The sequence below is a fragment of the Moschus berezovskii genome, chromosome 11 (genome assembly GCF_049115385.1).
Source record: "Moschus berezovskii isolate FMDL1 chromosome 11, NW_MosBer_1.0, whole genome shotgun sequence".
Taxonomy (NCBI): Eukaryota; Metazoa; Chordata; class Mammalia; order Artiodactyla; family Moschidae; genus Moschus; species Moschus berezovskii.
The window spans coordinates 61,132,072-61,151,565 of NC_142470.1; positions in this window are offsets into that span (position 1 = coordinate 61,132,072).

A 19,494-nucleotide genomic window follows, 5' to 3' on the forward strand; every position below is an offset into this window, starting at 1 on the left:
GGACCCCAGCAAGGCCATTTGGTTTAGTGGTTAAATGTGTAGACAGTTAACCCGAGCTACCTGCTCTGCTCGCTTGACCAGGGACAAGTACCTTCTCTATTTCTCTTTCCTTAACTGTATAGGGCTTCCAGGTGGCGCTAGTGGTAAAGAACCTGCCTGCTAATGCAGAAGACATGAGACATGGGTTCAGTCCCTGGTTTGGGAAGATCCTCTAAAGGAGGGCATGGCAACTCACTCCAGTATTCTTGCTTGAAGAATCCCATGGACAGAGGAGCCTGATGGGCTCCGGTCCATAGGGTCGCACAGTGGAGAGGTTGAGAGTTGCTACTTCGTAGGGTTGTTGTGAGGACTCAATCAACGCATGTAAAGTCCTTAGAAAGGATGTCTAATCCATGGCTGGTTCAATCTCCAAACTCTTAATATAACAAATAGGGACTTCCCTGATGGTCCAGTAGGTAAGTCTCCGCACTCCCAAGGCAGGGGGCCTGGGTTCAATCCATGGTCAGGGAACTAGATCCCACACGACACAACCAGAAAATCATGAGTGCCATAACTAAGACCTGGAGCAACCAAATAAATAAAAGTAAATATTAAAAAAATTCAACAACTAACTGAAGGCCTAGTGTGCAGAGCTCATATTTAAAGAGATGTGTGTGTCGCGTGTCAGAGCTGCCATCCAAGCCAAGCTCTTTCAGACTTCTCCCACTGCTGATAAAGAGTGGGGGTGGAAGGGAAACAGTCGTGTGGACACAGTAGGGGAAGGAGAGGGTGGGATGAATTAAGAGAGGAGCATGGAAACATATACATTACCATCTGTAAAATAGATGGCCTGCCTGGGAATTTGCTGTATGACGCAGGGGCTCAAACCCAGTGCTCTATGACAACTTAGAGGGTGAGATGGGGTGGGAGGTGGGAGAGAGCTTCAAGAGGGAGAAGACATGTATCAGTTCAGTTCAGTTCAGTTCAGTCCTTCAGTCGTGTCCGACTCTTTGCGACCCCATGAATCACAGTGCACCAGGCCTCCCTGTCCATCACCAACTCCCAGAGTTCACCCAAACTCATGTGCATCGAGTCGGTGATGCCATCCAGCCATCTCATCCTCTGTCATCCCCTTCTCCTCCTGCCCCAATCCCTCCCAGCATCAGGGTCTTTTCCAATGAGTCAACTCTTCTCATGAGGTAGCCAAAGTATTGGAGTTTCAGCCTCAGCATCAGTCCTTCCAATGAACACCCTGGACTGATCTCCTTTAGGATGGACCGGTTGGACCTCCTTGCAGTCCAAGGGACTCTCAAGAGTCTTCTCCAACACCACAGTTCAAAAGCATCAATTCTTCTGCACTCAGCTTTCTTCACAGTCCAACTCTCACATCCATACATGACCACTGGAAAAACAATAGCCTTGACTAGACGGACCTTTGTTGGCAAAGTAATATCTCTGCTTTTAAACATGCTATCTAGATTGGTCATAACTTTCCTTCCAAGAAGCAAGCGTCTTTTAATTTCATGGCTGCAATCACCATCTGCAGTGATTTTGGAGCCCCAAAAAACAAAATCTGGCACTGTTTCCACTGTTTCTCCATCTATTTGCCGTGAAGTGATGGGACTAGACGGAGAAGGCAATGGCAAGCCACTCCAGTACTCTTGCTTGGAAAATCCCATGGATGGAGGAGCCTGGAGGGCTGCAGTCCATGGGGTCGCTAAGGGTCGGACACGACTGAGCGACTTCACTTTCACTTTTCACTTTCACTTTTCACTTTCACACATTGGAGAAGGAAATGGCAACCCACTCCAATGTTCTTGCCTGGAGAATCCCAGGGATGGGGGAGCCTGGTGGGGTCACACAGAGTCGGACACGACTGAAGTGACTTAGCAGCAGCAGCAGCAGCAGATGGGACCAGAAGCCATGATCTTAGTTTTCTGAATGTTGAGCTTTAAGCCAACTTTTTCACTCTCCTCTTTCGCTTTCATCAAGAGGCTTTTTAGTTCCTCTTCACTTTCTGCCATAAGGGTGGTGTCATCTGCATATCTGAGGTTATTGATATTTCTCCTGGCAATCTTGATTCCAGCTTGTGCTTCTTCCAGCCCAGTGTTTCTCCTGATGTACTCTGCATAGAAGTTAAATAAGCAGAGTGACAGTATACAGGCTTGACGTACTCCTTTTCTTTGGAACTAGTCTGTTGTTCCATGTCCAGCTCTAACTGTTGCTTCCTGACCTCCATACAGGTTTCTCAAGGGACAGGTCAGGTGGTTTGGTATTCCCATCTCTTTCAGAATTTTCCACAGTTTGTTGTGATCCACACAGTCAAAGGCTTTGGTATAGTCAATGAAGCAAAAATAGATGTGTTTCTGGAACTCTCTTGCTTTTTCGATGACCTAGTGGATGTTGGCAATTTGATCTCTGGTTCCTCTGCCTTTTCTAAAACCAGCTGGAACATCTGGAAGTACACAGTTCACGTATTGCTGAATCCTGGTTTGGAGTATCTTGAGCATGACTTTACTAGCGTGTGAGATGAGTGCAATTGTGTGGTAGTTTGAGCATTCTTTGGCATTGCCTTTCTTTGGGATTGGAATGAAAACTGACCTTTTCCAGTCCTGTGGCCACTGCTGACTTTTCCAAATTTGCTGGCATATTGAGTGCAGCACTTTCACAGCATCATCTTTCAGGATTTGAAATAGCTCAACTGGAATTCCATCACCTCCACTAGCTTTGTTCGTAGTGATGCTTTCTAAGGCTCACTTGACTTCTCATTCCAGGATGTCTGGATCCAAATGAGTGATCACACCATCGTGATTATCTGGGTTGATTTCTGTTGATATATGGCAGAAACCGGTACAATATTGTGGAGTGGCTATCCTCTGATTGGGCTTCCCTAGTGGCTCAGATGGTAAAGAATCTGCCTGCAATGTAGGAGATACGGGTTCAATCCCTGGGTCCAGAAGATCCCCAGAGGAGGGCATGGCAACCCACTCCAGTATTCTTGCCTGGAGAATTCCATGGATAGGAGCGTGATGGGCTACAATCCATGGAGCCACAAAGAGTTGAACACAACTGATTGACTAACACTTTCACTATCTTCCAATTAAAAATAAATAATTTTTTTAAAAGAATAAAAGAACTTAAAGGTAGAAAAAAAAGAATGGGACCCATGAGAAACTGGGGCCCACTGCCAGGAACCTGGGGACGGCAAGATGGGGTATGGTATGTGGCTCAGGGCAGGTGAATGGACTTGCTAGCTTAGGAAGAAACCTAGGCCTGGCCCAGATTCTGACCACCCCCAGGATCTTTGGTGAATCCCTGCTACAGAGCCCAGGAGCTTAAGGATCCATCACACCACCCTCACTTCCAAAGGAATTGCATAAGGCAGCCTGCTGAGTGCCACTGAACACCAGCCTGGGCACTGTGGGTTAGGAGTTTTCTTGGAGATGATTCCCTCTCTCACTGACTCCACATGAGTGGAGTTAAACTGTTGAGAGCTGGGAAATCTGACTCACCAGCCCCACCAGATGTGCAGAGGCACAGACAAAAGGAAGAGGCAAGGCCTCGAGTGTACTCTCTGAGCTCAGAGAGACTTGCAGTCTGAGGCTACCATTCACTGGGCAGGAAGGAAGCATCTAGGAAATGATCTGCTCAGAGGAGGGGGGAACTGCAGTGGAGGATGGGAGCACTGTGGAGCCAGGCCTCGGTCCAAGGCAGTTTCAGAGACCATTCATTCCATTCATTAGGACTTGGATGGGGCATGGGGGGGGAGGGGGGAAGATATCCAGGAAAGAGAAGGTGGGAGCCATAGGGTAAAGGAAAACCACCCCCTCCCTACCCACCACTCCCCTCGGCTTGGCTGCAGTCACAGATGAGTGAAGTTGTAGTAGTACCGACCCTATTTACGCAAAGCCAGGCACCCTATCAAGGGCTCTGCATGCATTATCTCACATGACACTCCAGTAAACCTCTCTTGATGTACTTTTACCTTAATTTTTCTTTTTTTTTTTTAGCTTCTTTCATTTTAGAGAGCGCACTCTTCACCTCCTACTACTCCACCATCTTGATCACTCTTATGCTTTTTTTGGTAATATTTATTTTTATTTATTTATTTGGCTGCATCAGATCTTGGTTGTGGCATTCGAACCTCTTAGTTGCGGCATGTGGGATCTAGTTCCCTGACCAGGGATCGAACCCTGGGCCCCCTGCACTGGGAGGACAGAGTCTTAGGCACTGGACCAACAGGGAAGTCCCCTTTTACCTTATTTTACAAAGAAACTGAGGCACAGAGAATGAAGCAACAGTTAAACCAGAAGAACTCCACAAAGGTGGAGTCTAAGTGTGTTTACCCTGGCTGTCAGTAAGTGCAGAGGCAAATAGGATGCCCTGAGGTGGTAACTCTTCTTTGCACTTAATGTATCTACTTCCCCTTTCTTTCCTCTTTCTTTTCATTAACCCTGTTGCTTTTACAGCCTGTATTTTAAGCCTCTTCCAACCCTGTTAGAAGAGAAGAAGGCAGTTTTAGGAGATCTGACTTCAAGATTGCTCCCCTTTAGTAGGAAGCTGCTGTATAGCACAGTGAGCTCAGCTCTATGCTCTGTGATGACTTAAAGGGGTGGGAATGGGGTGGTGGGAGGGAGGCTCAAGAAAGGGGATATATGTATACTTATATCTGATTCACACTGTTGTACAGCTGAAACCAACACAACATTGTAAAGTAATTATACTTCAGTTAAAAAATAAATTTAAAAATAAAATAATTTTTTAAAAAAGATTGCCCCCACCCTTTCCACAGAGTAAGAAAAGGCAGGAAATCAGAGCACATGTTCTTCCCAGAAATAAAAGTTGATACAGTGGCCTGACCTTATCTTAGAGTTACTGAAAACCCTGTTCTCTTCAGACTTCTCAAGAAAGAAAATCAGGCAGTTCCCTGGTGGCCTAGTTGTTAGGATTCCAGGCTTTCACTGCTGTGGCCCTAGTCACTTCCTCCAGAAAGAGGTTCAAAACAACGATTCAAGTACGGACCACACATCACCATCCTCACACTACTCTCCTGCCTGCTCTGTGTGTGGCTGGCCTCTGTCTTCAAACATTTCCTCATTCCCCATCCAACAGCACTGACCACCCAGTATCCTCGGCTCTGCCCTGACAAGGTCGAGGGAAAGTTCCAGACAGAGAGGAGAGGTAGGGAAAGAGTGCTTTCAAGCACCTGCACAGCCAGGCTCTGATGTGGAGACTCATTGGTTGAGAATGGCCTCAAACCAGCAACTCACAGCAATAAAGAGCTGGATTTTGGTCGTGTTGGGAAAACAGGTCAGTCTGTTCCTCTGCCAACACAAGGGGTGGGGGACCGGTCCACCCACTCTAGATTTTTATATGTCTCCTTCCTGACTGCTCCCACCCCTGGTCTCTTCCCTTTGGTTCTGAAAGGGAATATCGTTGCATTTGGGCAAGATGTGGCATACAACCCAGAGAGGGCAGAAAAACATAGTTCTTAGAACTTGAAATGGTCCTGAAACAAACATCTGGACAGCCAGGTGTGCCTGCACACTTCTTCAGTAAGGCCTGTCTGGAGACCTCAACCAGGACTCCATTTTCCCCAAGACCCAACTTTCTCAGCTCTTGCCAGGGAAGAAAGGCAACTTGCTGGAAACTCAGGAACTGTGTGTAATGATGCTCCCATGGCAGAAGGGGAAAGGGGTCAGCCCCTCACCACTGCCGCCAGGGACATGTGGCTTCAGTCTGAGAGAGTGAGTGGCAGCAGGATGTGAGTCATCCACAGGGCAGCGCCATCCCACAGACCTGGTAGCTAGTAATCGTCTCAGTCGCTCCGTTGCTCCCCCAGCTCTTCATCATGTCGCTCAGGCAACAAATAGTCTAGCGAGGGCCTGGCAGAGCAACAAGACTGACCAGAGCCTTTGCCCTCACAGAACACAAACTGCTTCTCACACCCAGAATTTTATACTGAGGACCGGCCCTGAACACGACAAAGTCACTTATTCATCATTCTGCTCAAAAGCAAACATTTACAGGAGGCTGTCCTCTGCGCTCCATGGGCACCCCCCAAACCGACTCAGGGACCCTCACTCACTTGATCCACTCAGCAAGAGAAACTGCTCCAGGAAGAGCACCCCCCTCCAACTCCCAGGGCTCCATGGGTGAAGCTGGAGAAAAAGCTGTCTGTTGGAAGAGCAACCAAGAGCCTGGGCCTATGTTTGGGGGCTCCGAGGGGCTTTAGCTGTTGGGAACGGCCTCCTAGAAGGCTGAAGTTCTAACAGAGTCCAGTTTGTTCATTTTTCAATGGGGAAATCCATTTCTCTTGGCCTCTGGCTAGAGCTGTGCTCCTCAAACTGTGGTCCTCAGACCAGTAACAAGGGAGCTGGCAGAATCTCAGACCCGCCCAGACCTGTAGAATCAGAATCTGCATTTTTTTTAAATTTTATTCCCTGGTGGTCTAGTCATCCAGATGTCATGCTCCCAATTCAGGGGGCCTGGGTTCAATCCCTGATCAGGGAACTAGATCCGCATGCCACAACCAAGACCTGGTGCAGCCAAATAAATAAATATTAAAAAGAAATTTATTAAAGCACAGTTGATTTACAATGTGTTGATTTCTGCTGTACAGCAAAGTGATTCAGTTATATATGTGTGTGTGTGTGTGTTTCATATTATTTTCTATTATGGTTTACCACAGGTTATTGACTGTAGTTCCCTGTGCTATACAGTAGAAACTTCTTGTTTATCCATTCTATATATAATAGTTTGCATCTGTTAATTCCAAACTCCCATTCCTTCCCTCACCCACACCCCCTTGGCAACCACAAATCTGTTCTCTATGTAGAAGCTGCATTTTAACAAGGTCCCTGTGGGACTCATAGGCACGTTACATTTTAAGAAGCAGTTACAAGAAGAATAATGACTTGTTATATGGAAAGTTTAGAAAACAATATGGTAGTACCTTCTTCTTCGACGAGTTGCCTCACTGGAAAAGACTTTGATGCTGGGAAGGATTGGGGGTGGGAGGAGAAGGGGACGACAGAATGATATGGCTGGATGGCATCAACGACTCGATGGACATGAGTTTGAGTGAACTCCGGGAGTTGGTGATGGACAGGGAGTCCTGGCGTGCTGTGATTCATGGGGTCGCAGAGAGTCGGACACGACTGAGCGACTGAACGGAACTGAACTGAACCTTCTTCTTCAGTCAGATGTTGAAAAGCCACCAGTTTCATAACCCTGATTTTCCTCAGCAAGCACTCAGACCATTTTAGCTAAGGAGGACTTCATAGCCTCTGGGGTCAGACTATATGGAACGAGCATCCCACTGTACCATTTTCATGCTGTGAACTTGGGCTAATTCCCTTACTTCTCGCTGCCTCACATTTCCTTTCTGTACAGTGGAGATAATAGTGTTGTTCTCAGGATTAAATGAGCTTCCATTCTGGCTCAGCGGTAAAGAATCTATCTGCCAATGCAGAAGACACGGGCTCGATTCCTTGGTCAGGAAGATCCCCTGGAGAAGGAAATTACAACCTACTCCAGTATTCTTGCCTGGAGAATCCCATGGCAGACTGCAGTCCGTGGGGTCACAAAAAATTCGGACACGATTTAGCGACTAAACGCACACACACACACAGAGGATTAAATAAATAAAGTGCTTGGTGTGTACCTGGCATTTAGCGAGCACGAAATACGCTTGGATACTAATTGGATTTGGGTGTCCCACAGTTTTCTATACACTCCACTTACCATCTGTTAGGATGAAATGCTTCTGGAGTTGGTGGTCTCATCCATTATGCACAGATGATTCCCAGTTTTCTATAAGTGACTTTATTTCTGGAGGCAACCTACTGTTACCCCTCCCCCAAATATATTCATTTCAGGACTGTCCATTTCATTTATTCCATCCCCACCATCTGCAGGGAACTGAACTTTTCTGCTGTGACTTTGGATAGTGCCTCTGACGATGATTTATGAAAACTTTGAATATGTGTATGAAGAAGCTGAAGTTGAACAGTTCTATGAAGACCTACAAGACCTTTTAGAACTAACACCCAAAAAAGATGTCCTCTTCATTATAGGGGACTGGAATGCAAAAGTAGGAAGTCAAGAAAAACCTGGAATAACAGGCAAATTTGGCCTTGACATACAGAAAGAAGCAGGGCGAAGACTAATAGAGTTTTGCCAAGAGAACGCACTGGTCATAGCAAACACTGTCTTCCAACAGCACAAGAGAAGACTCGACACATGGACATCATCAGATGCTCAACACCGAAATCAGATTGATTATGTTCTTTGCAGCCAAAGATGGAGAAGCTCTATACAGTCAGCAAAAACAAGACCAGGAGCTGACTGTGGCTCAGATCATGAACTCCTTATTGCCAAATTCAGACTTAAATGGAAGAAAGTAGGGAAAACCACTAGACCATTCAGGTATGACCTAAATCAAATCCCCTATGATTATACAGTAGAAGTGAGAAATAGATTTAAGGGACTAGATTAGATAGACAGAGTGCCTGATGAACTATGGACAGAGGTTTGTGACATTGTACAGGAGACAGGGATCAAGACCATCCCCAAGAAAAAGAAATGCAAAAAAGCAAAATGACTGTCTGAGGAGGCCTTACAAATAGCTGAGAAAAAAAGAGAAGCCAAAAGCAAAGAGGAAAAGGAAAGATATACCCATTTGAATGCATAGTTCCAAAGAATAGCAAGGAGAGATAAGAAAGCCTTCCTCCGTGATCAGTGCAAAGAAATAGAGGAAAACAATAGAATGGGAAAGACTAGAGATCTCTTCAAGAAAATTAGAGATACCAAAGGAACATTTCATGCAAAGATGGGCTCAATAAAGGACAGAAATGGTATGGACCTAACTGAAGCAGAAGATATTAAGAAGAAGTGGCAAGAATACACAGGAGAACTATACAAAAAAGATCTTCACGACCCAGATAATCACGATGGTGTGATCACTCACCTAGAGCCAGACATCCTGGAATGTGAAGTCAAGTGGGCCTTAGGAAGCATCACTACGAACAAAGCTAGTGGAGGTGAGGAAATTCCAGTTGAACTGTTTCAAATCCTAAAAGATCATGTTGTGAAAGTGCTGCCCTCAATATGCCAGCAAATTTGGAAAACTCAGCAGTGGCCACAGGACTGGAAAAGGTCAGTTTTCATTCCAATCCCAAAGAAAGGGAATGCCAAAGAATGCTCAAACTACTGCACATTTGCACTCATCTCACACGCTAGTAAAGTCATGCTCAAAATTCTCCAAGCCAGGCTTCAGCAATATGTGAACCATGAACTTCCAGATGTTCAAACTGGATTTACAAAGGCAGAGGAACCAGAGATCAAATTGCCAACATCTGCTGGATCATCGAGAAAGCAAGAGAGTTCCAGAAAAATATCTATTTCTTCTTTATTGACTATGCCAAAGTCTTTGACTGTGTGGATCACAACAAACTGTGGAAAATTCTGAAAGAGATGGGAATCCCAGACCACCTGACCTGCCTCTTGAGAAACCTGAATGCAGGTCAGGAAGCAACAGTCAGAACTGGACATGGAACAACAGACTGGTTCCAAATAGGAAAAGGAGTACATCAAGCCTGTATGTGGTCACCCTGCTTATTTAACTTCTATGCAGAGTACATCATGAGAAACGCTGGGCTGGATGAAGCACAAGCTGGAATCAAGATTGCCAAGAGAAATATCAATAACCTCAGGTATGCAGATAACACCACCCTTATGGCAGTGAAGAACTAAAGAGCCTCTTGATGAAAGTGAAAGAGGAGAGTGAAAAAGTTGGCTTGAAGCTCAACATTAAGAAAACTAAGATTATGGCTTCTGGTCCCATCACTTCATGGCAAATAGATGGGGAAACAGTGTCAGACTTTATTTTTTGGGCTCCAAAATCAGTGCAGATGGTGACTGCAGCCATGAAATTAAAAGATTCTTACTCCTTGGAAGGAAAGTTATGACCAACCTAGAAAGCATATCAAAAAGCAGAGATATTACTTTGCCAACCAAGGTCCATCTAGTCAAGGCTATTGTTTTTCCAGTGGTCATGTATGGATTTGAGAGTTGGACTGTGAAGAAAGCTGAGCAGCGAAGAATTGATGCTTTTGAACTGTGGTGTTGAAGAAGACTCTTGAGAGTCCCTTGGACTGCAAGGAGGTCCAACCGGTCCATCCTAAAGGAGATCAGTCCTGGGTGTTCATTGGAAGGAGTGATGTTGAAACTGAAACTCCAATACCTTGGCCACCTGATGCAAAGAGCTGATTAATTTGAAAATACCCTGATGCTGGGAAAGATTAAGGGCAGGAGGAGAATGGGGCGACAGAGGATGAGATGGTTGGATGGCATCACTGACTCAACGGACATGAGTTTTTGTAAACTCCAGGAATTGGTGATGGACAGGGAGGCCTGGAGTGCTGCGGTTCATGGGGTCGCAAAGAATCGGACACGACTGAGCAACTGAACTGCACTGAATATGTATATAGGGCTCTTACCTCCTGGTTCCAGGTACCTTCAGAAACTTTGTTTCTTTCTTTCTTTCTTTTTTTTGTTGTTTGTTTCTTTCTTTCTTTAGGATTTATTTCTGGTTTTTCTGGGTCTTCCTTGCTGCCAGCAGTCTTTCTCTAGTTGTGGTGAGTCAGGGCTACTCTCAAGTTGCAGTGCATGGGCTTCTCATTCCCATGGCTTCCCTTGTTGCAGAGTTGGAGCCCTAGGCACACAGGCTTCAGAAGTTTTGGTTTGTGGGCTCAGTATTTGCAGCTTACATACTCTGGAATGCTGGCTCAGTAGTTAACAGTGCACCAGCTCTCAAGCTCTGGAGTGAGAGCTTAATTGCCCCTCGGCATGTGATATTTTTGTTCCTGAACCAGGGATCAAGCCCAAGTCCCCTGCATTGGAAGGAGGAATCTTAACTACTTGACCACCAGTGAAGTCCTGAGAACCAGTGTTAATACCTTACTGTACAAGGAAATGAGGACCTGAGAGCCCATGACCACACAGTGAGTAGGGGAGCAGAACCTGGAATGCTGGCTGGCACAGGCAGCCCTGGCAGACTGGGAATGAATGAATGACTCCAGACCCAATGTTCTTCCCACCATTTAGGGTTGCCTCCAATGTAAACCAGAGGAATGACTTTTAGGGGTACAGCTTTCAGGCCAGACAATAGAGAGAGACCAAAAAGAGAGACCTCAGAAGGCAATGGCACCCCACTACAGTACTCTTGCCTGGAAAATCCCATGGATGGAGGAGCCTGGAAGGCTGCAATCCATGGGGTCGCTGAGGGTCAGACACGACTGAGCGACTTCACTTTCACTTTTCACTTTCATGTATTAGAGAAGGAAATGGCAACCCACTCCAGTGTTCTTGCCTGGAGAATCCCAGGGACGGCGGAGCCTGGTGGGCTGTCGTCCATGGGGTCGCACAGAGTCGGACACGACTGAAGTGACTTAGCAGCAGCAGCAGTTGAAAATACTCTGTTCCATTGTCCCCATGTGTATGCTAAGTCACTTCAGTCATGTGTAACTCTTTGCTACCCTATGGACTGTAGCCCAGCCCACCAGGCTCTTCTGTCCATGGGGATTCTCTCCAGGCAAGAACACTGGAATGGGTTGCCATTTTCTTCTCCATTGTCCCCATGAGAATTCATATTTATCAGATTTTCATTATCCAACTGTAGTCACTGAAATGATCAGGCTAATACATGCTGCTGCTAAGTCACTTCAGTCGTGTCCGACTCTGTGTGACCCCATAGACGGAAGCCCACCAGGCTCCCCCGTCCCTGGGATTCTCCAGGCAAGAACACTGGAGTGGGTTGCCATTTCCTTCTCCAATGCATGAAAGTGAAAAGTGAAAGTGAAGTCTCTCAGTCGTGTCCGAACCTTAGCGACCCCACGGGCTGCAGCCTCCCAGGCTCCTCCATCCACGGGATTTTCTAGGCAAGAGTACTGGAGTGGCTTGCCATTGCCTTCTCCATACACATGTTAAAAACTATACGGTACGTGGTAGGAATGTAAATTGGTACAGCCACTATGGAGAACAGTATGGATATTCCTTCAGTTCAGTTCAGTTCAGTTCAGTCACTCAGTCATGTTCGAGTCTTTGCGACCTCATGAATCACAGCACGCCAGGCCTCCCTGTCCATCACCAACTCCTGGAGTTCACTCAAACTCACGACCATTGAGTCGGTAATGCCATCCAGCCATCTCATTCTCTGTCATCCCCTTCTCCTCCTGCCCCCAATCCCTCCCAACATCAGAGTCTTTTCCATGGATATTCCTTAAAAAACTAAAACCAGAGCTACCATGTGACCCTGCAATTCTACTCCTGGGTATATATACAGAGAAAACCATAGTTCAAAAAGATACCTGCACCCCAATGTTCATTGCATCACTGTTTACAATAGCGAAGACATGGAAGCAACCTTTAATGTCCATCAACAGAGGAATGGATAAAGAAGATGTGGTACATATATATAATGCAATATTACTCAGCCATTAAAAAGAATGAACTAATACCATTTGCAGCAATATGGATGGACCTGGAGATTATCATAAGTGAAGTAAGTCACAAGTTCAGTTCAGTCGCTTAGTCGTGTCCGAGTCTCCGCGACCCCATGAACCACAGCATGCCAGGCCTCCCTGTCCATCACCAACTCCCGGAGTTCACTCAAACTCATGTCCATCGAGTCGGTGATGCCATCCAGCCATCTCATTCTCTGCCGTCCCCATCTCCTCCTACCCCCAATCCCTCCTAGCATCAGACTCTTTTCCAGTGAGTCAACTCGTCGCATGAGGTGGCCAAAGTATTGGAGTTTCAGCTTCAGCATAAGTCCTTCCAATGAACACCCAGGATTGATCTCTTTTAGAATGGACTGGTTGGATTTACTTGCAGTCCAAGGGACTCTCAAGAGTCTTCTCCAGCACCACAGTTCAAAAGCATCAATTCTTTGGCGCTCAGCTTTCTTCACAGTCCAACTCTCACATCCATACATGACCACGGGAAAAATCATAGCCTTGACTAGACGGACCTTGGTTGGCAAAGTAATGTCTCTGCTTTTTAATATGCTATCTAGACTGGTCATAACTTTCCTTCCAAGGAGCAAGCGTCTTTTAATTTCATGGCTGCAATCAGCATCCAAAGTGATTTTGGAGCCCAAAAAATACAGTCTGACACTGTTTCCACTGTTTCCCCATCTATTTCCCATGAAGTGATGGGACCAGATGCCATGATCTTCGTTTTCTGAATGTTGAGCTTCAAGCCAACCTTTTCACTCTCCTCTTTCACTTTCATCAAAAGGCTTTTGAGTTCCTCTTCACTTTCTGCCATAAGGGTGGTGTCATCTGCATATTTGAGGTGATTGATATTTCTCCCGGCAATCTTGATTCCAGCTTGTGCTTCTTCCAGCCCAGTTCTTAATATCTTCTGCTTCTGTTAGGTCCATACCATTTCTGTCCTTTATCGAGCCCATCTTTGCATGAAATGTTCCCTTGATATCTTTAATTTTCTTGAAAAGATCTCGTTTTTCCTGTTCTGTTGTTTTCCTCTATTTCTTTGCATTGATCACTGATGAAGGCTTTCTTATCTCTCCTTGCTATTCTTTGGAACTCTGCATTCAGATGCTTATATCTTTCCTTTCATCCTTTGCTTTTCGCTTCTCTTCTTTTCACAGCTATTTGTAAGGCCTCCTCAGACAGCCATTTTGCTTTTCTGCATTTCTTTTCCGTGGGGATGGTCTTGGTCCCTGTCTCCTGTACAATGTCACGAACTATTAAGAAGAGGTGGCAAGAATACACAGAAGAACTGTACAAAAAAGATCTTCATGACGAAGATAATCACGATGGCGTGATCACTCACCTGGAACCAGACATCTTGGAATGTGAAGTCAAGTGGGCCTTAGAGAGCATCACTACGAACAAAGCTAGTGGAGGTGATGGAATTCCAAATGAGCTATTTCAAATCCTGAAAGATGATGCTGTGAAAGTGCTGCACTCAATATGCCAGCAAATTTGGAAAACTCAGCAATGGCCACAGGACTGGAAAAGGTCAGTATTCATTCCAATCCCAAAGAAAGGGAATGCCAAAGAATGCTCAAACTACCGCACAATTGCACTCATCTCACACACTAGTAAAGTCATGCTCAAGATTCTCCAAGCTAGGCTTCAGCAATATGTGAACCGTGAACTTCCAGATGTTCAAGCAGGTTTTAGAAAAGGCAGAGGCACCAGAGATCAAATTGCCAACATCCGCTGGATCATGGAGAAAGCAAGAGAGTTCCAGAAAAACATCTATTTCTGCTTCATTGACTATGCCAAAGCCTTTGACTGTGTGGATCACAATAAACTGTGGAACATTCTGAAAGAGATGGGAATCCCAGACCACCTGACCTGCCTCTTGAGAAACCTGTATGCAGGTCAGGAAGCAACAGTCAGAACTGGACATGGAACAACAGACTGGTTCCAAATAGGAAAAAGTCACAAAGAGAAAGACAAATATCATATGATATTTATATGTGGAATCTTTAAAAAAAATGATACAAATGAAGTTATTTACATAATAGAAACAGACTCACACACTTAGAGAAGGAACTTATGGTGGGAGGGGGAGGGTAGAGAGGAAGGATAGTTACAGAGTTTGGGATGGACATGTACACACTGCTTTATTTTATACAGATAATCAACAAGGACCTACTGTATAGCAAAAGGAACTCTGCTCAATACTCTGTAATAACTTGAATAGGAAAATAATTTGAAAAAGAATAGATACATTTAAATGTGTAACTGAATCACTTTACTGTACTAAAATATTGTTAGTCAACTATACTCCAACATGAAATTTAAAATTTTTTAATTTAAAAGTTAAATTAAAAACACTACACCCTACAGAAGAGTTTTGAGTTAAAAAGTGCCTCTGCTTGAAAGCTCAGTTTTCTAATCTAACCCCCAAAATAACTACTATTGAGTTCCTTGTGAACTCATGACATTATTTAATATAATTAAATATGTACAGCTTAAAAAAAAAAAAAACTATTTATTTACTTGGCTGCACCAGGATCTTTGTTGCAATGTGAGGAATCTTCAGTTGTGTCATTAGAACTCTTAGTTGTAGCACATGGGATCTAGTTCCCCGACCAGGGATTGAACCTGGGCCCCCTGCATTGGGAGTGTGGCATCTTAGCCACTGGATCACCAGGGAAGTTCCTAAGTATGTACATCTTTTTGTATGTCAAACATACCTCAACCAAATGGTTTCTTAAAAAATTCCTTGTAATACAAACATAGAAAGTATTTATGTTTCTCTATGATATAAAATGTATACCCTTTTCTTTCTTTTTTTTTTTTCCATGAAGCTTGTGGGATCTTAGTTCTCCAACCTAGGGTTGACCCCAGGCCCTGAGCAGTGAAAATGCAGAGTCCTAACCACTAAACTGCCAGGGAATTCCCCCATTTTTCTCTTTTTCATCAAATGAAATCCTACCACACACAGTTATACAACTGGTTCTTTTCACTTAACATGTTTAGATACCTCTGCGTGTCATCACATATGTATATATGCTCAGTTGTGTCTGACTCTTTGCAACCCTATGGACTGTAGCCCACCAGGCTCCTCTGTCCATGGGATTTTCCAGGCAGAAATACTGGAGTGGGTTGCCATTTCCTACTCCAGGGAATTTTCCTGACCCAGGGATTGAACCCATGTTTCTTGCATCTCCTGCATTGGCAGGCGAGTTCTTTACCACTAGCACCACCTGGATATGGAACTCCTTGATTCTTTTAAAAGTTGAGTAACAATTGATCATAATGTGTGTGTATTCTAGCACAGGTGGAGTAGCTGGGTCATAGGCTACGTGAATGTTCTCATTTATATGGCATTGCCAAACTGTACCATTTAGACGCCCACCTGTGAGCCTGTAAGAGAAAATGCCAGCTTCAAGGTTCAGAATGTTTCAGATCTCCTTTGGGTTACATGTGGTCAGTGGCCTAATAGCCCACCTACATCTCCTTCATCAATATCGACCTCCCTCTTGAGCATCTCTGAACTCGCAGCAAGAATGAGACCTTTTGACTGTCATCCTCAGCAGTTAAAGTTCCCCCCGCCTTCTGGCTCTTGTAATTCCTGCACAAATCTGTCTTTTCCTTCACACTGTCCCTTCCAATCTAGACCAAGTCCACTCTCCATCCATCCATCCTTTCCCTCCCTGCAGTCTCTAGCACAGCATCCCCAGCCCAGCCCAGCTGTGAACACACTCATCTCCTTCCCTTCAGGGTGTGTGTTTGCTTTTCCAGTGAGGTCATCCTCACAGTCACCTCCTTGCTTGTTGATGTTCCTATGACCACTGGGCCTGTTGGCATGGTGCTTGTTATGGGGTCAGCCTGGTTACCCACACTCTGAAGAGACAGATTCTGCCACTGAAAACTTTAGAACTGTAGCTACTTGCTGCCTCAGCCCAGGCTGGCTGAGAACTTGCTGCCAAGAACTCTGATGATTAACCCAGGCCTCGCCCCCACCTTCCTTGTGGTTACCCACATTTACTTCCTGTTTGTCTGTTCCTGGGGCGCCTAAAACAGGGGCCAGTCAGAGGGCTTTACTGATGTTTTCAAACCTTTGGACACTATCTACGCACCGTTTTTGATGGGAGCTTCTGAGAAAGGAGGGAGGAATCCAGAGCAAGATGGAAAAGGAATCATTGCTGGTGCTGCTCTGGGTCCCAGTCCTGAACTAAGAACACCCTCCCCTATCCTAGTGGCTCAGACAGTAAAGAACCTGCCTGCAATGCGGGAGACGAGTGTTCTATCCCTGGGTCGGAAAGGTACTCTACAGGAGGAAATGGCAAGTCACTCTAATAGTCTTTCCTGGGAAATCCCGTGGACAGAGGAGCCTGGTGGGCTACAGCCCATGGGGTCGCAAAGAGTCGGGCATGACTGAGCAACCAACACATACCGCTATCCCCAAGAGTGCCTCACTGTGACAGGGAAGAGCAAATTCGGACCCCATGTTGAATATGCTTTTTTCATTTTAACCTTTGCTTCTAAATGCTTTGGTTCTGAGAATCACTACCTGTAAGCATACAGAATGGCCTGTCACAGGGAACTCTGTTCCTCTGCCTGAATATTAAAATGCCTTTGTTCGGCTCACAAAGAGGAAATCTGACCCTGCCTACCTGTGAATGGCTGCAGAAAAGAATCGAACACATCCCCACCCCAAGGCTAGCCATTCCAGGAGATATTTTGCAAGACTGATGGCCTTTTTACTCTACTTCCTCACCTCCTCCCCTTCTCTGTTCTAGAAAAGAAACTGGCATTCAGACGTATAAGATGGTTTTGGGGGACCCTGTTTGTGTTAGTTGCTCAGTTGTGTACGACTCTTTGGACCCCATGGATTGTAGCCTGCCAGGCTCCTCTGCCCATGGGATTCTCCAGGCAAGCGTACTGGAGTGGATTGCCATTTCCTTCTCCAGGGGATCTTCCCGGCCCAGGGATTGAACCCAGTTCTCCTGCATTGCAGGCAGATTCTTTACAATCTGAGCCACCAGGGAAGCCCTTGGGAGACCCTTGGGGAACCCTAGTACACCATCTTCTCGGTTTGTCAGCTTTCTGAATAGTTGCTATTCCTTGCCTCAACAGCTTCCAATTTATTGGCCTATTGTGAAGCAAGCAGAGCGAGCTTGGACTCTGTAACATCACCTGACCAGCCACCTGACTTTCTGCTGTCTAAGCCCAAGAGTGAGAACCATGGACAGTGAGGGGAACCCAGGACAGGGCCCAAGATGAAGGATGGGGGAATGCAGCCTATTGTGAAATCCAAGCTTAGTATCTCCATCCAGCCCCTCCACCACATCTGGGTCCTTTCTTCATTTTATCCTCTCTCACGTTTCTCACCACTGTCTCCTTCTGCCTTCAAGCTTCCGTAAACCTCCTTTTGTTCTTACTGTCACGGACACCAAGCAGGACCCTGCAGGGCCCTCCTGGGTACCAAAGCCCCTCCTGTCACCCCGTCTCCTGTTTGTAGAAAAAGGCTTTAATCTACTAGAACATCCCCGAGTTCCAGAGCAGGAACAGGTCATCACTTAGCAGGGAAGTGAGGAAATGCAGGAACAAAGCAGAAGCAGTTAAAGGAGAAAAGCAAACAGCTCAGTGATAAAACAAGGTCCCAGTTCCTCCTCAAGGGGTTTGCATCACAATCTGACGCTACCTTAGAGGTTTCTGCCGAAACTAAGACCCGCCCCACCCTGACCCAAGTGGAGGACCACAACTACACGCTGAGCTGAGACTAGGCACTAGATCCCCAGACTGGTTGGAACCAGAAGGTAGATGACTAAGATTCCTGAAACATCACCCTGTTACTTCATCACAAACCAATCAGAAGAAAGTCACGTCCCCTGCAGCCCTCACCCCAAATGTTGCCTTTGAGAGTCCTTCCCTGAAATTCACGGGTATGGGGTAGGGTGGCATGTGGGGTTCAGGTCTTTGGGGCACAAACTCTCAGTACTCTTACTGTGTGTGTGTGTGCTCAGTCACTTCAGTCATGTCTGAATCGTCCTACGGACTGTAGTCTGCCAGGTCCTTCTGTCCATGGGATTCTCCCAAGAATATGGGAGTGGGTTGCCATGCCCTCCTCTAGGGAATCTTCTTAAACTAGGGATCGAACCCACATGTCTCCTACATCTCCTGCATGGCAGGCAGATTCTTTACCCACTGAACCTGGGGCCCTGCAAATGAATGCTTCATCATAACTCTGTGTCTGGGTAAATTGGCTTTGCTGTGCTGTGGGCAAGCAGATCAGTGACATCACTTCTATCTACCACGCGCTCCTAGAGATAAAGAGCCTCTTCTCCACCCATGCTGTCTGTTTGATTGTGAAATATGTGGTCATCTTCTCCACGCCTGCCAAAATTTCTGCCATGCCCTAGCTCCAAAACCCCAGCCTTTGCTCTGCTCTGCTCTCCCTGAATCCTCCGTACTTGATGATGTCAGTGGACCTCTTCCTTTCGATTGTCCTCTCCGCTGACATCAGTGTGCTCTCTCCTTCAGTTCCACATCGGTCTTCTTCTCCAGGGCCTCTCTCTTTTCTGCACACCCTCTTCTCTCTCCCAACATCTCCCTTTGAAACCTCAGTGTAATCCCTAAATCACCACCTCCATCTCCAGGTCCACAGATCTAAATGCCAGCAGCCCATTTCATCCATCAGATGAATTTCAACCATAGTTTCTCAACTTCTCACCCCTACCCCAAGCTGCCGCCTTCTGACGACTTCCCCATTTTCATGACTCAATAGCTTTCCCAGGTGGCAATGGTAAAGAACCCGCCTGCCAATGCAGAAGACACAGAGACTGGGATTCGATCCTGGGTGGGGAAGATTCCTTGGAGGCAATGACAACCCACACCAGTATTCTTGCCTGGAGAATCTCAGGGACAGAGAAGCCTGATGAGCTACAGCCCATGGGGTTGCAAAGAGTGACGTACGACTGAAGCATCTTAGTATGCAGCTGTCTCTGAGATGCTCTGAAGCCTC